The sequence below is a fragment of the Emydura macquarii genome, unplaced genomic scaffold (genome assembly GCF_026122565.2).
Source record: "Emydura macquarii macquarii isolate MOO-44397 ecotype Brisbane River unplaced genomic scaffold, CSIRO-AGI_Emac_v2 contig_561, whole genome shotgun sequence".
Classification (NCBI taxonomy): Eukaryota; Metazoa; Chordata; order Testudines; family Chelidae; genus Emydura; species Emydura macquarii.
This window is the reverse complement of record NW_027130698.1, coordinates 15,250,027-15,269,563: the sequence shown is the minus strand read 5'-3', so window position 1 is coordinate 15,269,563 and position 19,537 is coordinate 15,250,027. Positions and strand designations below refer to the sequence as shown.

The 19,537-nt window shown below is 51.1% G+C and overlaps 1 long non-coding RNA gene across 1 annotated transcript in view; it reads left to right on the top strand.

The window, feature by feature from the left end:
* Positions 1–19,537, top strand: part of LOC137147819 (uncharacterized) — a 79,485-nt gene that overhangs the window by 56,313 nt on the left and 3,635 nt on the right. Inside the window, exon 3 of the long non-coding RNA XR_010918360.1 lies at positions 18,163–18,242. This is a non-coding gene — a long non-coding RNA (uncharacterized lncRNA). The remainder of the gene's footprint in view (positions 1–18,162; positions 18,243–19,537) is intronic.

Sequence of the window (19,537 nt, the reverse complement as noted above, 5' to 3'; positions counted from 1 at the left end):
GCACGATTTGCCACCCAGGGAGCTAAAGCTCAGCTCCCCAGTCCATATTTAGGCCTGATCTTCAAAAGTGCCGAGCCCCCGGCACCTCCCCTGGTCTTCTGGCTGCCTAGCCAGGAGCCCAGATAATGATCTTGGAGTCTAACTTCATGCACCGATTTCTATGTATCCATCCATCCATCCATCCACACTCTAAACGGCTGCCCCAAGCTGATGCTGGGACCAGAGCTCAGGCCTGCCAGGCTACCCATCCCTGCCTTGGCTCACGAGCCTGGTCTCTCCAACGAGAGCAGAAGAGGAAACCCCCCAGGTGTCAACCCTCCCCCCATGAGGATGGCAAACGGGACATTTCTCCAGCACTGAACGTGGCCTTCATGTGGACGAGCCAAGGGGCAGTCACCCCCGAGCACGCGGCCTGAGGGGGCACTACCTTCGCTGCCTCTCCCCTGAGGGGCGGCAGTGCCGTGCTGGAGCGTTGGTTCTGTCTCAGGCCTGTGGACCCTTCGCTGGCAGAAAGCAATGTCTTGTAGCACCGGTTTCCTGGATATCCTGCCAAAGCTCCCCGCGCAGGACGCGGCTCCCCACCCCTGGTGGGGCCTGCAGCCCTCGCCAAGCCGAGCACCGCTCCGGGACCAGACACGCTCACGCTTTCCGAGCCAACGGAGCATCGGTGGGAGGGGCCGGGCTGGCCGCTCTGGAGACTTGGAGGCCACTGGGCGCAGGATGCCGCGTAAACGAGCGCAAACGCTACGCCACCGACGTGCCTTTGTCTCCCTTGACCTGGGGGGGGAGGGCACTGCTCTGGCTGAGAGGGGCATTTGATTTCCGTGCTCATTCATTCCTTGGCACCTCCGCGACGTGAGGGCGCCACTAAGAGATGCCAGGGGTATTTTTAGCACGGGGACACGTGCCTACTGAGAACCACCCAGTGGAGACGGAAGAACCTTTGGTCGCTGTCCCCAGGGGGCTTCATTCCAACCCAGAGACTCTGTGTTGAGCCCCGGCCCTTGGAGCCATCCAGTCTGTGTAAGGAAAGACACAAGCCAACTGAGGAGCCGTGAAGGCCTAGGAAAGATCCCTTGGCCTAGCTCAGTCAGAGGTTCAGCCCCGGGGCGTCCCTGCCCCTCCACAGATGCAAAAGAGGTCTTGGCTGGCATGGATACGTCGGACGAGCTTGAGATGCGAAAGGTTACTGCAGCTATGCATCGTTAGGGCTGGAAATCGGGGGGCGGGGGGCTGGCGTGTCACCGTGACCTGTGGTAGCATCGTGTGCAAAGGGGACATGCAAGGAACTAACCCCAGACTCTGCTAATACCTGCCGTGATTCTGCCTGGTCAGCAGTGAGCCTCCGCCACTCTGCTGGAGCTAAACGCCCTGGGCACTGGTGCAGCTTAGCTGTGATGCTTGCTCCAGCCGGGGCCAGGGGAGGCGTGCGTTTCTTTCTGAGTGGCTGAATGTAAGCACGCAGCCTTGTATTAGAACAGAGGAGGGAGCCTGAGGGCAACTTTCCGGCCTCTTGTTATCTTGCACTCGCTACGTCCTGGCGGGGGCTGGCCAGCCCCTGCCTCACAGCAAGATCTCCTGCGCCAGTCGTGCTAATGGCAGCTTTTGCCCAAACTCTGTCCCAGGGGAGAATGTCCCAGCACCACCTGCTTGGGCTGCGGCCTCACCCGCCCCTTTGCAAATGGCTGGGTCTGAGCACAGCTTATCGGAAGCGCCCCATGGCGTGCAAGCAGGAGGGGGTGAATTGCCCTTTATATTTCTGAAACTTCCCTGCCGATGGTAATGCCATCGAACGCACGTAGCCGAGGCTCCCGTGTGCCCAGCGTGGATGCTGTGAATGAAAAGCAGGGGCAAGGAAAATTGCCAGGACGCCGTGTCGCTCTTCCCCTGAGGGCCGGGAAAACAAAGAGCTGCCAGTGCCCAGCATCAGTTTGGTTTAAAAGCTCCTTTATTTTTCCATAAAACTGAAAAGCTGGTCGGTTGTTTAATGACCTCCTCACTGGGGAGGAAATACCCCCGTGAAACTCTCTTCCAGCTGCTTTTCCTAACATGTCCCATTAGGAACCTGGTGGCTTTGGTCATCGGGCTCTCTGGAAGGCATCCGTGTTGTCTCCATTTTTATGGCATCGCCCAGTGCAGTGACACCCCTTGTTTTTTTTCTCACCTCCTTGAATGAGACTGAGACTCCGGGCGTCTCCAGGGGCTCACGCTCTGTTCCCATCCGATGGCTGTTGTGTGGCGCTGGTCCCGCTCATGACAGCAGAATGACCATCTCAACAAACGATGCAGTGGGCCGCGGACTCTGACCTGTCCTTTTTGCCTCAGGAAGTTGGTCCCTTCTGGGCTGAGGATGCTTCCATTGATGGGCCAGCGTGGGAGAGGCCTGAGCTCTTTCAGTACTGACCGCAGGCCTGTCACTCTTTCCTGTGTGGCAGTAGGCAGGAGCACCTCAGGGCGTGCTCCAGATCCCGGAGAGCTGCGGCCCTGGTGCTGGGAGCCGTGCTGAGGTCCCGAAGGGCATACCGCGGTAAGAGTTCAGTCACTGCTCTTGTCTAGAGGTGGGAGGGGAGAATCTGCTGGTGTGTGGGCACTCCTAGGAAGACGGCGGTTTACCCGGGGGCGCATTGCGGGAAGAGCTGATAGACACTTCACCCAGCACATCCGTTTCTGCAGGTGAAGCTTGTAATGCAGTGAGTAAAGCCTCACAAGTGAGTTGCCCTGTGGACACCCTCCCCATCCCTTCTGGGGAGAAGAACAGCTGTCTGAAAAGCCCTAATGCCCTCTAGTCGTGATTGCTAATCCCTCTTGTCTCTCTGGTCTCTTTTCCACATACAGATTTCTCCACAGCTATTGCAGGCCCTTCCAACTGCAGTTCTCATCAGCGCCTCCTTCAGGTGCCTCTTAGCTAGTGCGTCGCTTTACCCAGTGTCTCCTCCTTACCCTTCCCTCCTGCTGCAGTCCACGCCTGCGTCCTCTCCCCACATCACATGCTTCGTGCTCGCTTTCTCCCCCCTCCAGCCCCTGGCCTGCCTCCTGTGCTCCCTGCCTAGCATCTCCCGTTTCACCTTCCTCGCTGCTTCACGGTTCACAGGTCGCTGCACATCCTGCTCTCATGCCGCGCGGATCCTGCCTGGCCTCCCCGCGTCTGCTGCCACGGTTCATAAGTTCAGGCGCTCAGCTTGGCAATCGGCACCAGAAGACTGTTTGTTCCTTTGGATCTTTTGTTTTAAATTCAGCCAGGAAAAGGGAGAAAGCGAGAGCATCCTTCTGAGGGGGAGAACTAGTACAATCCAATGGCTGTTTGGCACAGATATGGAATACAACGTATGCCCTCAGGTTTCAGGGCAATGGGTGATCAGCAGCGAGGAGAAAGTGCCTTCTTTCTCCATCACAAACCATTGCTCAAGGGCACCAGAGGCATTATGGTAACACTGGTGAGAGCTGAGTCCTCAGTTCTTCCTGGGGCTCTGCCTGTGTCTGTGTGTGACCTTAGTTCAGTTACTTGCCCCTCTGTGCCCGTCTCCCTCCCTGTACAATGGCTGTAATAAGAACAGTCATCACCTTGGAGCACTGCAAGGATTAATTAATGCATGTCAAGTGCACTGAAGAGTTAGGCTGCTTCTGGGGGGTGGGAACGGGACAGAATTTTGTCAGCTGGAAGTGTTGGGGATTAGGAGAGATTTGCAGCTTGCTGGGGCTGGAGTAAAGGTGCCAAGTTTTCCCTTTCTGGGGTGAGCCTTGGAGCCCACATGCATTCTGTCATAGGGGACCCCAAAAGGATGAGCCCGTTTGAAGCTGCCTGTTCCATACAGGGCAGCTGCGTGATGCATGCTGCAGGGAGCCTGGGACATGGCCTGCATCGACTGTGGGTGCCACTCTCTCTCTGCACGATGGATCACGCCCTCCCCCCGAAAGGCAGCGCGCTGAGGAGATGCTGGCGCATAAAACAGGAGCGCTGCTCAACGGTGCAATAAACAATAAATAACACTCCGTACGCAGCAGAGTCGTTCCAGGAGCGACTGCCACACAGCGATGTCATTTTAATATTTATAAACGCGGCACTGAAACGCTTTCATGGGCTGGGTTTGCAGAAGCAGCTGGGATCATTTATTAATTATATTCTCCCGAATTTTAGTGCACAAAGGTGCTTACAGAAACTACAGCCGGCTGTTCCTGAGCAAAGAGGAACCAGATGATCTTCTCTGTATCCATCAGCTCCTTTCCAAAGAGAGTTTAGTCCTTGCAATCTAGAGAGGTGTACCAATATCATATTTTAGATCCTCTAGTTTAACCTTTAGAACCAAACTCAGTGTCCCGTCTTTTAGAACTGAGACAATATTAGATGGTATTGGAAGGCCGTGTAGTCATGCACTTAGGGAAGAAGATGGGGAGGCAGAACGCCTGGGGTCTATTCTCCAGCTTTGCCTCACTGGGGATGCCACACAGCTAATGTAAAGCCGCCTGGATGCTCCGTGCCTTCGTTTCCCCAGCTGTACAATGGGGATAAAAAGGCTTTGACCAGATCTTCAGCGGGTGTAACTCAGAGTAAAGCTTCTGATTTCTAAGGGACCCAATTCCATTCCCACTTGCTGAGGAGCTGGCCTGCTGATATATGTCCCAGGAGGCTTGGTGAGATTTAACTAGTGTGAAGTTGTGAAATAGGTCGTCAGAGGAAAGGTAAGTCCAATTAGTTACATATATATTTTCAAGAAACACTGGACAGCTTGGGTGTTGCTTTGATTATTTACTAGTCTTAGTATTATTTATTTGTATTGTGGTGGCATCTAGGGACCTCAGTCACGGACTAGGACTCCAGTGCGCTAGGCGCTGTACAAATCCTGAACAAAAAGAGGGACCCTGCCCCAAAGCGCTTACAATCTAAGTAATAACATGGCCAGTTTATCTCACGTTTTCCTTTGCTGGCTGCCATGCTAAGCTGAATGACACAAACTAAACTAGAACTAGAGCAGAGGTTTTCAAACTGACGGTTGGGACCCCTCAGGAGGTCGCAAGTTTATTATGGGTCGTGAGCTGTCAGCCTCCGTGCGTACTGGGACTCCAGCGGTCAGTCCCGTGCATGGCTGACAGCCAGAGCCCTTCAGAGCTGGGTGGCTGGAGAGCAGCGGCTGCTGGCTGGGTGCTCTGAAGGCAGTGCCACCCCCAGTAGCAGCGCAGAAGTAAGGGTGGCATGGCATGGGGGGATGGCCTGGTATGAGGTGGGGGGGTCATCACTTTTTTGGGGGGGTTGTTACAGCCTGAAATGTTTTCAAAGGGAGTCCCAGGAAAAAAAAGTGTGAGAACCCCTGAACAAGAGCAAAGTTTGCTGGCGCCAATTCCCTCTCCCCAATTGGCCAGTGGGGAGTGATTTATGCGGATTTCCCAGCCAATGGTCCATGAAAGGCGGCTCAGTCCCATCTTGCAGATGTAGGAGGGAGGAGCTGATAACCACGATGCTTGGCTTTTTAAAATGTGAGCTTGCAGCATCTTGTGTAACAACAGGGAGGATGAAAAGGAAGTGCCTGAGCAAGGCAATAACTAACATTTTCTAAAAAAACAAAACCAAACCAAACTTCTCCCCTTTTATCCCCCCTCCTGACCTTGAAGGATGTTGGAAGGTGTCATGACATCAGCATTTCCCAGTCGCTCCAAGCTGGGGGGGGAGTGATTTTTCTTCCTCAGGGCGGCCTGCCAAGAATAACAGCAGACTCCAGCAGGTCGGCACAGGAAGGGAAAGGCTGGCCCCTGATTTGCAGTCAGATGCTTGGAGAGCCAGAATGCATTTTATTGAAGTGGCCTCCAGAGATGCATAAACCTTTCACACACACACACACGCACGCACAAAAGCAAAGCAGCTTTTCACTGAAGCTATATTTTTTTAAGATAAACTCACTCTGTTTTTTATCATGTATTTGGTGTGGGGGCGAAGGAGGTGGAGGAATCTGCCTGGGTCAGGAAATACATTCTCTGGGGGCATGATCCTGATGCACCTCATTTAATTTTTATTTCATCCTTGCACTCAGGCTAAATCCTGAAACGGACCAGGCTTTGGCAACTCTCATTGAAGGAAGTCTTGGCCCCACTGAAGTCAATGGGCATTTTGCCACTGTCTCCAACGGGGCCAGGATTTCACTCAAATGCCTCAGCTGGGGTGCTTGGTGCCTCTTTGGCATCTTGCCTAAGTGGAAGCTGAGTCAGGAGTTCGGGGTTTGGCCCTCGGAACAAGATTTTGATTCGTTCCAAGAACGTTGAAATTTTCCTGGATCAAACCCCTGGATCTTAAGGCCCAGCTCCCGCAAACCACGAGGAGGTTAAGCTCCAAGTGTTAGACGTAGATTCAAATGTTGCAAACAATCTGCGTCTTTGTAAGGTTTGCTTTGGCCTCATACTGTCTCTTGGACAGTGTAGAAGCCACCGGCCGTGTTACGTGCCTCCATGATGTTCTTTCCTGAGCCAAATCTGGTGCGTTGCAGGATGGGATGCCTGAGGACAAGTGTCCGTTGATGCCGTCCCGCCACCATGTTTTAGGTCTTTCAAGGGGTCTTTTTTATCTTGCCTTCGTAGGGTCAAAGTTGAAGATGATTCCCTGAAAGAGCTGGTAGGCATCTGGAGCTTGCCATCATAGACTGCCATGCTTGACCAGGCACTAAGTAAATACATTTTAGGCATATACCTTGATGATAAGAACTCTCCAGTGTTGATTTTACTGACGACCTAGCACTAGTTGTTGAATGGAAGAGCTGGTTGTGGCACTTAAAGCTCTGGGAAGGTCAGCAGCAATAATCAGCCAGAAAATTAATTGGGGTAAAACCAAACTTCTTCCGGTCGTGATTCTGAACACATTAGGGGCACTAGCATCTTGGTAAAGGATCGGTCAGTGGAGATTGTTGGTAATTTCACTTATCTCGGTTCTGTTGGAGATAACGGGAGGCATCAAGAAAGATGATGATGATGATGAAGATTGAAGACTGCCCTGAAGAAGATGATGATGAAGATTGAAGACCACCCTCAAAAAGCACTGTCAGTCATGGGGCATCTCTTCAAGAAGTTCTTTCGCAAACCAAACACCCTGTTACGTAGAGAGGTGAAGCTGAGGCTGTAGAACGTTTTGGTGGTCAGTGTCTTGATTTACGGGACTGAAACCTTGGCCCCTCAACATCAAGATCGGAAAGAAGTTGGGCACCATTCAGATGAAGCATCTCTGAATGAGTGAAAATATCCAGTGGTACAAATTCAAATCAACTGAAGAGATCTGCTTCCTAACTAAATAGATCCCGGTCTTCTGTCTGAATGTCTTTATGAAACCCCGGGGTCAACCAGCCCTGAATTTTGAGATTCATCCAGACCCAAATGTTGTGGTTAGAGGCCTCTCTGGGTTCAGGCCTCTCTAAATCGTTGTTTGTACTTAGAGCTATTGGTTGGCAGGCGGGGGTGAGCTGATGAAAATTTGCATTTGGTGTAGACATTTAAAGTGATTGGCCAAACTCTCTCAGACTTGGGTGAGGGGATGTGCTTTCGGCCAGATAGAATTAACCAGAGGTTGTGGCTGGCTGAGAAGATGGGTACATAGAATACGCTAACACAAGAAGGGGAAAACATTGAATAACAAAATGATGGGTATGATTTACAAATTATAGCAACAGGGACGTGTCCGTCTCTCCACTAATCCCTCATTTCAGCTCAGTTTTTTGTAAAAAACAAACAAACTAAACCACCACCTGAAATGCAAACAAGGGCCAAATCCTCCGTGATGAAGGGCCACGGACTGTGAGTCTCAGCTGGTTCGCGGACTCTCGTGACATTACGACAGGGATGAATTTGGGTCAGTTAGCCGTAAATTGTACTGCACTTTGTGCTGATTTAAAACCTTTGTCTACTCATCTATTAACCTAGGTACGTAACTGGCCCCCAACATACTGTGCATGAATGTGAGTTGGAGCACTCAAATAACCTGCAGCTCTTTGCCAAGCACTAATTAATGAAGCAAGAGTTAGTGTCAGTGTTTTACAGGTGGGAAACGTGGAACAAACAGTGACTGGACTAAATAAAAATTGGAAGGCCCAGTTGTCAGGGTGCTAGCCAGGGACTTGCCTCCAATTCCATCACAAGCTACCTGAGTAAGCGGGGTAGGTCGCTTAGCCTCTTTATGCTTCAGTTCCCCCTCTGTACAATGGGGGGAATAGGCCCCGGAGCTGCCTTGCAGGAGTGTCGTGAGGATAAATGCATTGTGAGATGTTCCGGGGCTATATACATACCAAAACAGACAGATTACAAGGCATTGGGGAAAGAACCCAGGGATCCAGATTCTCTAGCCAGTGTGCTGCCTGCGTAAATGTAGCACTCAGCTGTAGCGAATGCATAGCGTAGCAATGCACGTCACACTCTCTGCCTCCCCACTTTGTATTTTATTTTCTGTACAGAGCTAGCTGGAGCTAAATCTTTCCAACACATGTGCTTCCTTCCCCACCCCCTCTGCTCCCCACAGAGACAATATAGACCTGATTCATTCTATACAGGAGCATCCTGTATTTACGAGGCGGCCAGCTTTCTGATCAAAACCTCTAGATCACTTGGCCCACTGAAGCCAAAGTAGGACCTTCCAAACAAGCACTTCCACCAATTCTTACAGATAAGACACCGGCTGTAGACCTTGATCCCCTGACCCCGGTAGAAAATCTGCTGTGAGCAAGGGCTCCTGGCCTGCTAATCAACTCGTGCAGCCTCAATAAATCCTGCAAGATGTTAATAATAATGAGAGCAGGCTGAATTATTCATTGCAGGCCATTTGTTTAGTGAATTCCACCCTTGGGGACATCTGGTGCCTCTGGGTAGCCAGAGTTTCAGATAACCAAAATGCAGCTTGTCTACGAATTTGGGATTCAAGGACAGGAACGACGGGGGTCCAGATATCAGGGCTCGGCCTGTGTTCTGATGCTCCGTGAAATGCCTATTTCCTCCCTAAATCGGGGTTAGATTGTAGCTAGCTCTGTGCTGGGCAGGGCTTCGGTGGAGTAGGTGGAGTGCAGGGAGCCTGCCTCCTGGCCTTATGTACCTATGTTGGATCTCAGGGTGCCCACACACAAGGGCTGGAAGCATAGCAGCATTTATGCACCCCGAAGGGCATGGTGCGGAGAAGTGGACTGTGCCCGTTCAGAATGGACCCCGGCGCATGTTTCTGGTGGCATTCTGGCTGAGTTATAAGAGTCAGGGGTAAGCTTTCATGGGGGCATGGGGAGAAACAGTCTGAACATGAAACCAGCACCAAAATTTTTCACTCCCTGACCAGGACCAACTCTCCTCCGAACACCACCCTACCTTGCTTCTAACCCCCACTGCACATGAGTGAAACATAACCGCACAGGGGCACCAGATGTGGACAGGTGTAAATGTTCCTGGGGACATTTAGAACAGACTGGGGGCCAGGGGAAGGAAGAGAGTCATGGTGAAATCTAGCCGTGTGTCCAGAACTGGGGCCCCCAACCAACCACTGCTCTCCACAAAGAACCAGAAAGGGGAATACTCCGTGTGACGGGGTGGGCTTACCCTGCACTGAGCAGGAAAGAGTTAAACCCACACTATGGGCGTTGGAAGTCCCGCCCCTCCAAGCTGTACTGGGCATGCTCCAACTGCTGCCCCAGTATAAAAGGGAGCAGCCCGGCTCATTCCAGGCTGACCATTGAGGAAAGATGCTTGGTGGAGACTCCAAGCAGGGAGCCGCTTCAACCCCCAACTGAGGGAACTAGAGGCCCTGGAGACCTGAGTGGACACCCGCTGCCCACACCCGACTACCCAGAGTCAGATGTCCAGGGAACTGAAGGCCCCGATGAGACCCCGATGACAGCATCGGGAGACACGGTAGGAAGTGGCTCAGAGGCACGGTGTGAGTGGTATCTCCCACTGGAGATAGGTCAGTGTGTTGTGGTGGGATCCTATATAGACCTCTGGCTCTCTCTACCCAGCCTGAGGGCCAGGGCTACAGACTGTCTGCTTCCCCCATCCTGAACCGAGGGCAACCATTGACTCTAGCTGCTAGGCCTCACGCCCAGGCCTTAGGGGCAGCCACCTCAACTTGGACTTTTGAGTCATATGGCTGGAAGGTCAGGAACAGTCTGGTAGACGGCGCCCATGGGGATGCCCCGCTACCCCTTGTCCCCCAAGCCTCTCCACTGGGGGGGAGTGGATGGGGTGGGCTTACCCTGTGACACCCCACTGGCTGGAGTGGTGGAGACCCAGTGCTCGAACCATTTAAAAGATGCTGGCAAATACAGTGCGGAGAAACTTCCAGAGAGGTAGGAATTAACCACACGGCTCCTGCTAAAGCCAGTCCCCGTGGCTACAACTGCCCAACCTTCTGCTTCAGTTGGAAGAGTCAGGGGGAATTAGATGGGACTGCATCTCTAATTTCAGTAAGGCAGTGACGTTCACATCAGTATTTCGTGTCAGAGGTTGGCACATTGGCGCTTGCTTGCACTGTTCAAATGTTCCTTCCTTTGTGCACGCGTATCCTTTCTTTGAGTCCTTGTTCTCCTTGGGCCCCGTTCACCCTCTAGTGTCATCGTTCCGTGCAAAGCTCCCAAAACAGAACGGTAGCATGTCACACCCTTTCTGCACTGGTATAGATCAGTGGTTCTCAACCTTTTTGGGCTCAGGACCCATTTGTTAATGTCTATGGCCTGTCACAACCCAGTAAATAATCTGGGGGTGGAGGCCCTGGGGTGGTTTTGGTCCTGCTCGGCATTCACCCCACAGTGGCAAGGCCTGCTGACTGGTTGGGTTTGGCTCTCCGTTCCGGGCGGTGCCACCTCCAGGGTTGCAGCGCTGCTCAGGTTTGGCTCCAGCCCCCCGACGACCAAATTTGTGAGGTGGAGTGGGGTTGCAGGGCCACTCACTCAGATTTGACCCACCCGGGCTCCCATTGTCGTGACGGCTGGGCCAAACCTGAGCGGTGATGGGACCCCAGAAGTTGCAGTCAGTGCCTGGAGCAGAGAGGCGAGGCCAGCCAGCCCCGTGGGACAGGAGCCGCCATGCCACCCTTTGCGACTTGATTTTGAGAAACCCTGGCATCAATTACAACACAAGCTGCCGGGCAGTAATGCTTTGGCGTGACAGACTTTTGCCATCCTTTCCCAGCTGTGTTACCTCAGCCCCAAGACCAGCTGGTAATTGATGTGGGTCAAAGTTCCTCCAGCACGTTTTTCCATGGGGAAAATGGCGATTTGTTAAAATCAATGCATTTTGTGGGAAGAATGGGTCTGCTTCAACAAAATTTCATTAAAAAAAAAAAAAAAATGCAATGCAGCGTTATTATAGGGTTTGCTCTCATCGGAAAAGAACGGTTTGATTCTTTTCATTTCGCAGTGACTTTTTCTTTTGACATTTATTTTATATTATATTATAAAATAAAGCAACATAATATAAAACTCTAACTTAAAATAAATTTTAAAATAAACAAGATGTACATAAAATTAAAAAACACACTTTAAAACGATAATAGCATTAAAATGTCAAAAGAGAAAGGAAACATTTAGACTGACCCCAAGTTATAATTCTTTAAATTTTGTTTCATGGGAAATTTTGACATTTCAGTCCCATGGCTTACCAGCCGTCCCTGAACCAGGGCTCTGAGAGAAACGTAACAGCGGGCTTAAAGAATCTAAATTCTATTGACTTTCAGTGAGATTTTTGACTTCTAATTTGCAGGCCCTTTTGGAAACCCCATTTTAAGAAGTGTAAAATGGGAAGGGTTTGGGGTAGGAGAGCAGGCTGTCAGGACTGGCAAAGCCACATTGACGTGAGATGGGACAGCATTAAAGTGATCATCCACGAGCCGACTCCTCTCATGAGGAGCTGTGCTGATTTACACCAGCCAAGGATCTGGCCCCATATTCCAAAAGGGCTGTGAGACGGGATGAATAAACCCTAAGCTTCAACAGCCACTCAGGGGTTAATGGACAGAGCAGCTCATTATCTGGCCAGCCACAGTTGAGATAAAAGGTTGCTCCTAGAAAGAGGAAAGTGCAGGAGATTCTGGAGAAGCGGAGCTCCCAGGCACAGGAATTTAAGGAGGCACCTCTCGGATCACTGGAGGAGATCCAATCCATCAGGTAGCCTCAGGGGACTGGCCATCAGGCTGACGGTAGGAAGTGGCTGAGGGAAACAGCAGCAAGGCTATGGAAGCTGCCTCTGGCTTTTTAACCTAGAGTCCAGGGCTGGAAACCAGAGAAGAGGGAGGGCCTGGGTCCCCCACTGATCCCCAAGGAAGGGGAGGCGGAAGGCTTAGGAGAGGCTCATCAGACTTCTGCTGTACTGGATTCTTCGCTGCCCGGGAGGGCTGAGTTGTGAAGAGGGGCACGCCAGCCCAGGCTCCGAATGACCAATGATGGAGGCCCCACAGCCGAAGAGGCTGGCATGCCAGGTTCAGCCATGCGGGGCCGTGCTGACTGGCGATTGACCCCTACCCGGGCTGGCACGCAGCAGCTCAAGTTAAACCCCCAGGGCTGGACCCACGCCAAAGGCAGAGGAGGAGAGAGCAGATGGGGTTTTCACCTGTTGAACGAATGGGCCTGGAATAGAAAGTGAAAAGCAGAGACCATTTCCTCCTGTGGCAACTTCAATGTCCGGCTAGCTGCCTCCCACCCCTCCGCCTGTCTCTACTAAATGACGGGCCCGGGATGCCCAGAAAAGTGCTTCAGCTGTATCTGCGTCAAAGCAGCAGCTTGCCTGGTAGCTCTGTGTGTGTGTGTGTGAGAGAGACAGAGACAGACGGGCACACGCAGTCTGAATGACAGGCTAGGAGCTTGTGGCGCACTCTGCTGTAGCAGTGCGTTTAAAGTCGTGGGCACCCCTTCGGGAACCTGACATTCACGGCGCTGCCCTCAGTTACCCTGTCCATCAGTTGGTCTCTTCGCCTCCCTCTTCTTCTGCGGGGACGACGACACCGCTGCATCGTTCCCGAGGCTTGATTAGCCGGAGCAGCACTCTGAGGTCCTAGCATGGAAGGTGCTCTGGGAGCGCTGAGCCTGGATTGCCCTAGGCGATCCTGAGGGGTTGTTGATAGGAGGCTCTTGGGGGCAGAGGAAAGCGCTCGGGTTCGATTTCCAAAGCATCTTCGCACGCTGCAGGCCCGCCGATGGCTGCAGCGGGGAGTCGCGGGGTTCGTGCCCCCAGCCTTTGTACTGCTTTGTCAAATTCGAATATGTCCAGGGATGATATTTTTTTTAATAGCAGGTTCCAACCGCCACCATCATTCTTCTGTGTTGACACGGCCCTCTGGCATAGGGACTTGGCGCTGCAGACCAGAGCGCTCTGGAAGGGGGGGAAGAAAAAAGTCTTTAACAAACCTCACACCATGTTGAGGGACTTGGCTCACTCCTGACTCACAGGGAAGAGTGCCACTGAGTGAATCATCAGCACAGCTTCCCACAGCACCCGGGCCTTTCTGCAGACACCCCCCCTCCAAGTGCTAGCCAGGCCCCTCTCTCGCTCATCGACTCTGCCTGTGCCTGCACTGAACTCATCACCGTGGGATCTGGGTGCCTTGGTCCCACTCAGCTGACTCGCTCTGTCAAAATCACAGCCCTGGCGGGGTGTAACTGCAGCTTGCTTTTGAAGAATAAGTCAGCGGGATATTACAGGAGCCCGCCTGGTTACATGAGCCCGTAGTACTCCGTTCTGACGAGCCAAGTACCAGACAAATGTGTTACTAAAAGAAAGCAATGCCTGCTCCCTTCTGAAGACGTTGAAAAGACGCTGCTGCTGCTGTAGTTCATTAGGTACTCTGTGTCTGTGCTGTTGAATACTTGCATGGTTGAAATTAATGGCAAAGAACAAGCAGAGCCAGGAGAATAATATTTTGCGCCTTCCATCCGAGCATCGCCAAGCACTGTAGAGACAGTGAATTACTGCTCAAAATGCCCCTGTGGTAGGAGCTAGCCCCACTGAACAGATAGGGAAGCTGTGGCGTGATGAAGCGATGTGGGTAAACTGAGGCACGGCGTGTGCTGTGACTTGCCTACATTTGTGCAGGCAGCCTGTGGCAGAGCTAGAAATAGAAATCCAAGGGCCTGGTGACTTCAGTGGGAGCTGTGTGCATGCAACCGCTGGCTGAGTGGACGCTGGTGCCACGGCTCAGGTCCTGCTTCCTCCATCGCCCAGGGAGTGGGTGAAATATGCAGCTCCGGATAAATGCATAAATGAGTGTAAGCAAAGAGACACCAGCATTCCTCGCAGGGGCTTCTCTTTTCCAGAACAGCAACGGTTCTTTCTTTCCCTTCCCCCACCCCCCCCACCGCAGTGTGTGTGAGAGCGAATCTTTATCCTGACATCTGCCCAACTCCATTTACAAGCATCCGGCTATTGACTTTACAAGGACAGCGCCGGAACTCCAGCCAGGAGTCTCCAGGAGCAGCCGCCAGGGGAACGTTTGCCTGTGAGGTTAGTTTTGTTCAGAGAGCTCAGATCAATGTCCTGGCCAGTCCCAGGGGTCTGCTTGTGGGAATGAGAATGACTTGGCGAGTTAGGGCTGTAGAAGGGGGGCCCTGAAGAGAGGAAGCGTCTGAACGGTGCTTGCTAGGACACGGCGCGCTGGGTTGAGTTGTCGTTCGCCGGTTGTTATGGGAGCAGCACTCCTCGATGTTTAGGAAAGTGCTTCACAGAGCAAAGAGGCTCCGGCGACAGTACACGTTCAGCAACTTTCCTCCTAAGTGCCAGGGATGGATGCTGACTGCAGCACGAGCGCCAGCATGCTGGCGCCATCCACTGAGCAAGGCAATGCGGCGTTATCCCACGCGCTCTTGCAGCTGCCGCTTTGGTTCTGAGCACAGTCTCCAGGGCACCCCCCAAGCACCCTGCCAGTGCTGCCGGCCAGGAGACACCCAGGACTTCCAATTATGGGGGAAGGAGGCTTGAAGAGTTCAGGAAGGGGGTGCCCAGGCAGAGCTGTGGAGGGGGGCAGGGAAGGGAAGGTCAGAAATAGAAGAGGTGCTGGGGGGAGTGAGGCGCACGGGTAGAGGGAATCATGCACGGTCCCAGTGGGCACCGCAGCTTGGTTCTGCGCAGGGCTATCAGTTTCTTTTAAAACCCACCCAGCTCGCTGCCCCATCAGAGCCTTTCTCTCTACAGGCCAACTGGTGTCCAGGTGCCCATTTCCAGTCAGGGAGCCTTGGGCAGGCTGCCCTCTCCTTTTTTCACGGTCAGACCCCTCCAGACTTCTCCAGGAGATCCCTGAGCAGGGATGAACTTTGGGTCCACCCTGGGAATCTATAATTGGGGTGTGAAGATCACATTAGCCCTCACTGGGCCTCATTCATCCCTGATGTCAACCCAAGTCTGGGTTAACAAGCTTGTTTCTCTGCCTGACCCTTTTCTTTTTCTCCATCCAGTGCATCACCTTCTCCTTGACAGGCCCTGTGTGACCATGTCCCCTCCTCCCAGCCCGCCAGGGTCCTTTCGGAGCAGGCTGATTTGGCTCTGCTCGTCTCCTCCTCTGCACTGACTGCGCCGCAGAATAGTTTATTACAGATTTATTTGCTACCTGTTGTGACCATGTTCGAAGGCTAGTGCTGAATCTGAGTCAGATCAGCAGGACGTACGTAGCGGGGGAGCTGGACAAATGGAACCGGCACGTCAGCGAGGTCTATACAGAGAGACGTGCACATGATGTTTTATGCCGCTGCCCTCTAGCATTAGGACTGCTGAGCAACGTGCCTTCCCCTCCTGTTGTGAGATACAGCCGGATGTTTCCTACCCCCAGCCCTTTAGATTCCAGGTAGCGAACAGACAGATGTGTCTTGCTGGGCAACCAAGATTTCCTTATCACTGGGATATTTGACGTGCCAGAGACTTTGGTATAAAAGAATCGCATTGAACGTACAGTCTGGTTAGCATGATGAGGCCTCTTCTTTGGATAGGAACTGTACTAATGCCCCACCACAAGGAGGTGCCCATCTTTTGGATAAGATCCAAAACCAACCTCCTCCTGGCTATTAAAGTTCCAGTGGCCTTTTGCACAAGACGAAGGTGCTTAACTCTAGTGTCCAGAACACGTGCCAGTCCGGGGCATTACCAGTCCCTCCTGCCCTTTAATTGCAGGAGCTGCTCTTTATTTCTCTTCCTGAAAACAGTTGCGTGCTGTTGCTTTAAACAGCCACCACGTCCACCCCAGAGAGAGTTGCATTTCAGTGATCTCCATGTTTACATATTATTGTAACAAATCTGTGGCCACCTGGAATGTCACGGCTGGCTGTCCTTGTGCCACAGGCATGTGGAACACTGCAGTGACAATGAGAACAGAACAAAAGCCAAGGCCCCTACAACTTGAGCTAATGGAGGCTCTCCATTGGGTTTAGCAGTATAGAGCCCATGACACACCCAAGCAGTTCTGAATCCACCCATTAGAGAGCTGCACTATATGCTATAATCAAGGATCCGTTTCTGTCACGGAAGTCGTGGATTCCGTGACTTTCTGGGACCTCCGTGACTTTTTCTGGGGCAGGGCTGGAGCAGCTGTCAAGTGGCTGCCCCAGGTCACCGAACAGCTGGTCATCAGCCAGCCTCCCTGGGCCACCACCAAACAGCTGATAGGTGGCCAGACCCCCCATGGGGCTCCAGCTGTCATTCCTCTGCCCTCCCCTTCCCCCCCAGTTATTTTTAGTACAGTCGCAGACAGGTCATGGGTTCGTGAATTTTTTTTATTGCCCATGACCTGTCCGTGACTCTTAATAAAAATAATCATGACAAAATCTTAACCTTAGCTATAATGCCATGAACAGAGTAGTGTGCATATCCCTGGACAGTGGTCTGTGCTCATTCTTTCAGCTGGTGAGGTAACGCTTTCACACGAGGAAGAATATTGCCTTCAGTTTTAAAATCAAACTGTCCTCATTCATTTCCTTAACAGCTTGCCTGTCTCAGGCTCTATTATCTTTTTCCCAAGCTTCTCCCTGAGCTGTCATGCCAGCAAATAGCAGCACCTGTTTACTGCAATTTTTCACCTCGGCTGGAGTTCAGCTTTCGCTCTGGATAAATATTAATGGGTGACCTCCAGTTACCAGTTTGCACTAACGAAAGATGCTCTTTATGAACCGTCTCTGGATGCTGCCGCTCGGCCTGAACTCTGAGGAACATGAGATACGGTTCTGTGTATCATGTTCCGGGGGTTACCTCTTTCTCTAGTTAACTTTGCACTGTTTGGGACAAGCTCACTCAGATTTCACATTGTGTATTTTAGGGTCAGTCTGCTCTGAATGGTGGATTTGCAAAGGTAGCAAAGATCTGCTCCCTGCACATCTCCGGGTTCAGCTCCGCTTCTTCTGGGCACGATGGAGCTGGATTCTGTCCTGGCTCATGCATCATCAACAGAACTGCTAAGTTCCAGTTGCAGAGTCAGACTCTACCCTTAGTTACCTTAGCGCTCATGTCAGTGTTTACACTCATACAAAGGTGGGTGTGAAACACTAGCAAACCAGAATGGTAGCCTGTGTACACTCCTTTGTACAGGTGTAAACAACCCCTGGTACAGGGCAGTGGAGGGGATCAGAGCTTCAGGTTTTTAGCCTGCAAAATCTTTATCAATGGTGATGATGCACAAGCCAGACTGAACTCAAGATGAGTCTCTGACCCCAAGCTGACTTTTCCAGGCTGGTGGACAGAAAAACCACTCTTTACATTGGGAAATGCTTTGAAATGAGTTTTAATTAAAGCTGGTCAAATATTTTCCATCAAAACTTTTTTGATATAAAAGGCCTTTTTGATCAAAACCAAACTGTTTGTGGAATGTTTTCCTTTTGGTCAAAAATGTTCATTTTTTCAATGACAAATTTTGAAATGAAAAGTTTCAATTTTCTCCCCCAAATCTTGTTTCATTTAAACGGCGGGGAAGACCTTTCTCTCACTCCTCCCTCGCCTTTTTGCAGTGGAAAAAAAAGATGTAAAAGAGAGAGCAAGTGGGGGAGAGGGGTACCCACCAAAATTCTTTAATTTTTTAAAAATAATTTGTCAGTTAACAAAATTTTAAATGTTAAAAAATCATTTCTTTAGAAAATTTGTCATGAAATATACTTAGTTTTTCAACCAGCTCTAGTTTTAATAATAAACACACACCAAGTGCGTGTATCAGCCATTTAAAAAAAAACAACAACAATATTTTTCTTGCTTTTTTTATGTCAGAATTCAAGATCACTGAACTTCGAACCAGCCATGAAGCTATCACCCATGTAACAGATGGGCAGCACTGAACTAGCCATCAGGTAACAGTTCTAATCCTGGGTGTGCCTTTGGCTTTCTGTGAAACCTCAAGTAAATCCATTTCATGCCTTTGTGCCTCCATTTCTCCATCTGTAAAATGGACATAATCATATCCACATCATAGAGGTGTTGAGACGCTAAGTTAATGTTTGTATTTATCAGCATAAATTCTTATCTTGGTTTATTTATCAGTATTCTCTCAGCAGTTTTATATATAACCCGGTTTGTAATGGTGCGATGTGGCTAAAGAGCGGTGATTTGATTCTCGATGTTTAGAAATGCAGATGTAGCTGCTGGGTGAGCCATTCTGCAAGAATGTGTTATTTTTAAACTGATTTCTTCAAAAAGGGGTATGAGTCTGTTAGGAATAATTAAAAAAAAAAAACTATTAAAGCAAACCTCAATCACTCCTACACTGCATCAAGATAAAATACACATTCACAGCTGCCGCCAGCTGTTAAATCATCCATTTCCCTTATTTTCCCCAGTTGGACTCCTTATTAGTTGAACTTCTGTATTTGGAAAGGAGATTGGATGAGTCTGAGAACTGGTAATTACTGTGGAGTCTTTTTTACAAGGTTTGACCTTGGTATCTGTCTGTGGCATGGCTCTTGTTACTGGGCCTGACAGCTTAGTGGGTTTTATCCTCACGACACACCCCAGTAAGAAAGTATGGGGATCCCCATTTTACAGGTGGGGACTGGGTGGACAGAATGATTAAATGACTTGCCCAAGGTCACACAGGAAGGCTGTGTCTGAGCTGAGACTTGAATCCAGGCATCCTGAGTCCCAGGCCCCGTCCACTGGACTGTTTTTCTACCCCGTGCCTGGTAGTCACTGAGGATGACTGGGGGTTTAGCTGTTGGCTTCGGTGAGACCAAGATTTCACCCTGAAAGCTACCTTCTAATGGTTACACTGGCATCTGTGTAAAACGAGTTGGTGGGTCTCACTCTAGTTGCTAGTGGATAGGTGTCTGTATTGCAGCTGGCGCTGCGGTGCACCCTGGTGGGTTGGCAAGCACATTCAGCTGAAAGGCCACGGATATGATAGCCCACGGAGACTGAGCTCCCTTCTCCTCCTCCGATGTGAGCGCTGCAGGTCTGGCATGCGTTGCAAAGGCAGGATAGCATGAAGAAGTTTGACTTTCGTGGGGTGTGAGTGTCAGCCCTGCACCATTCAGTGGCACTTTCTGAACGGGAAGTTTAGTGTTAAGATTCACGTCCAAAAACCTCTTTATCCCTCTCATAGACTGCGCTTCCATTGACAAGATGTCTGAGAATCAGCAGGATCCTCGCC